Raw genomic sequence first — 3,388 nt, 5'->3', positions numbered from 1 at the left:
TATACCCCACCCCTGCTGGACAGTGTGGCTCCTTCCTGTAGGCCCCCTCCACCCCACCCCTGCTAGACCCCGTGTGGCTCCCTCCTGCGGGCCCACTCCACCCCACCTCTGCTGGACAGAGTGTGGCTCCCTCCTGTGGGCCCGCTCCACCCCACCCCTGCTGGACTGCATGAGGCTCCCTCCTGTGGGCCTGTACCCCACCCCTGCTGGACAGTGTGGCTCCTTCCTGTAGGCCCCCTCCACCCCACCCCTGCTAGACCTGTGTGGCTCCCTCCTGCGGGCCCGCTCCACCCCACCCCTGCTGGACTGCATGAGGCTCCCTCCTGCGGACCTATACCCCACCCCTGCTGGACAGTGTGGCTCCTTCCTGTAGGCCCCCTCCACCCCACCCCTGCTAGACCCCGTGTGGCTCCCTCCTGCGGGCCCCCTCCACCCCACCCCTGCTAGACCCCGTGTGGCTCCCTCCTGCGGGCCCCCTCCACCCCACCCCTGCTAGACCCCGTGTGGCTCCCTCCTGCGGGCCCACTCCACCCCACCTCTGCTGGACAGAGTGTGGCTCCCTCCTGTGGGCCCGCTCCACCCCACCCCTGCTGGACTGCGTGAGGCTCCCTCCTGCGGGCCCATGCCACCCCCGCCCCCGCCCCCACCCCATGCTGGGCATGCAGAGCAAGGGGAAAGTGCCGCCCCACAGGGAGCAGGGGACCCCCTCCCCAGAGCATGACTGTGCCTCAGAGGCAGCCGGAGGTGAAACCCACCACCAGCTCGCACACACCATAGCGCTCCAGGCTGGAAAGGGTCCCCACTGCTTCCTGACCTCATGTCCTCATGCAGGGGTGAGGGGATTCCAACAGTAAGGTGTTTTTCCCAGCACCACCCTCTCGGCCCCTCTGGGAGCCTCTGAGTCCAGACTCCCTCCCGGACACTCCTCCCCGAATGGCCCACAAACACCGGAAGCCGGGCACGTCCCAGCCCCTCGTCACTGTCCACGGCTTCTGTGTTGGTTTCTGTCATTCTGTATCAAGCGACCCAATTCTCAGGCTGAAGGCAGGGGGCCCTGGAGCCAGGCCAGGCTCCTACCTGGAGGCTTTAACCTGCAGGCTCTGGGAAGAACCCAGGGGGAGGGTCAGGGACCCCAGGAGGGCTCCGGTCACACCGCGACCTGGGACAAGTCACAAGAACGTCCACGTTGGAAAATCCTAATCATCACAAAACTTATTCAGGAGGTGATTGAGCAAACAGGCCCATCGGCTCCCTGGAAACCTCACCGTCTCCCGCGGGCCCAGCTGCACATCACACGGGGTATCCTTGTCACTCCTCGAGGGACCACGGGACGCTGCTCAGCCCCTTCGCTGAGCCGGCCCTGCCTCCAGCCCCACCCCCTCCGGCCCTGAGCCTCGCAGCCACAGCCACCACGGCCTGGCCTTGAGATCACCTTCTCTACGCCTCACCAGCTGGAAGGAGACAAGAAAGCGGGGACACTGTGAATTAAAAAAAATAAATAAGAGTCTATGTATTTCAACTCCAACTCCAGAACAGCTCACTTCTTGCTGGCATCTGCTCAGAAAATGTGGTCCCGGCTGACGGCGCTAATCACCTGCTCACGGCAATGCAGGCTGAGAAACAGGGCCGCTGACGGAGGGGCGGTGAGGAGCGGCCCCAGGCTGGGGGGCCCGGGGCCACGCGTGCCCTGAAGGGACCCAGGAGGGTCCCCCAAGGAGGCCGGGACTTCCACCCCAGGACCCGCACCCCAGTTCGGCCCCAGCTTCTCGAGAGGCTCGCACGTCCCCATCCCCCAGCCCCGCCTGGGCAGAGGCTCCCTTACAAGGAGGGCAACGCGTTCCACACAAGGGGCTCAGTGGGCCAGCAGCCACCTTAGCACCTTCTCTCCCCTCCCCTGATGGCTGCGCTCTGGGCCACCACCTCTGCTGTTCTCAGCCCCCAGCTCCGCCCATGCCTCCCGCACCCCCTCCTGCCCCCTCACCTCCCAGCCCCCAGACCCCTCCCCTCTCCTCCTGGGACCTTCATGCCTATTCTGGACTCTGGGGGCAGATGCCCTGAACCATGAGGAGACAGCTACAGGGGGGCAGGTGGGGAGGGGTCAGCTACAGGGGCCTTGGGCAGATGGGCAGAGCCTGCATGGGGCCCTAGGAAGGGCACCCTCAAGGGGAAGGGCCATAACGGAAGGTCAAGACAAAGGTCAAGGCTGGAGGGTGTGGTGGAGGCCAGAGGGCTGGGGGCAGGGAGCAGGCCCCAGGGCTGGGGGCACAGGGGGAGGCTGCGGCGGGCTCTAAGACAGGGGCCTTCAGGCACATGGGGAGGGCTCACATTGGGGGTGTCCAGGCAAGGGCAGTTCCCAGGCAGCAGGAAGGCAATCCATTAGGTCCAGGGACACGTGGGACCCCCCTCCGGGCCTGCAGAGACCTGCAGGGACACTCCCTGCCCTCTGGAACTCAGTCTGTCCTGCCCATACCTGGCCGGGAGGGGGCTGAGCTGGCCGTAGCTCGAGGGGGCAGCACACGACGGGGGGATAAGCACCTCACGCGGAGCCCGCTCCCCAGGGGCAAAGCCAACCGGCCATGTGGTCTCAATGGAGGAAGCCAGTGGACTCGGGACACTGACCTAATGGAGGGACGGTGGCCGTGCTGAGGGCACTGCAGGCCGAGGTACCCATGTCAGGCCATGTCAGGCCATGTCAGGCCATGTCAGGCCAGCAAGGCCAACTCTGGACTCTGAAGCCCTGGGGAGCCAGCGAGGTTTTGGGAGTGGGAAAAAGCCAAGGGAGGAGAGGGAGGAGTGAGGAGGATGAAGGGTGGGTGCCGGCAATTGTGTAGATGCCCACCCGGGGCCTGAACAGGGGTCACACAGAAGGGCCGAGCCCTTCCCTCCACGGCCCAGCGGCCCAGGGGCCTCCTGGGGCCCAGAGACTCACCAGGTCAGCAGACTCGGGCCAGCGTGACCAGAGGTGGGCCAGGATCTGCTCCCGCAGCAGGGGCAGGGCAGGGGGCTTCAGCCTCGGCCGGGGACCAGGAAGCAGGGGTTCCCCCTCTGCAGCTGGCTGAACTGACACCCCAGCCCAGGACAAGGGAAGGAGGGTCCAAGCAGCGGCCGCTCTGCGCGGGACCTCGCAAACAGCAGGTCTTTATGTAGATCGGTGCACACCGTCAGATACCACGAGTCCCCCCAGCCCTCCGTGGTCTCTCGTGGCCAAGGCCCGGACACCGCCACAGGCCGAGAAGGGGAGGCAGAGGGCTCCCAGGACGCTGACCAGACCTCCAGCAGCAGCAGTTGGCCCGGGCCAGCACGACAGCATGTTTGCAACCGACAGTGATGGGCCACAGGAAGTGATCAGGACCCAAATTCTCCAGTCCTGGTTGCCTTCCCCAGAGTG

This window comes from Panthera onca, chromosome F2 (assembly GCF_046562875.1).
Source record: "Panthera onca isolate mPanOnc1 chromosome F2, mPanOnc1 haplotype 2, whole genome shotgun sequence".
Taxonomy (NCBI): Eukaryota; Metazoa; Chordata; class Mammalia; order Carnivora; family Felidae; genus Panthera; species Panthera onca.
Note: the sequence above shows the minus strand (reverse complement) of the source record.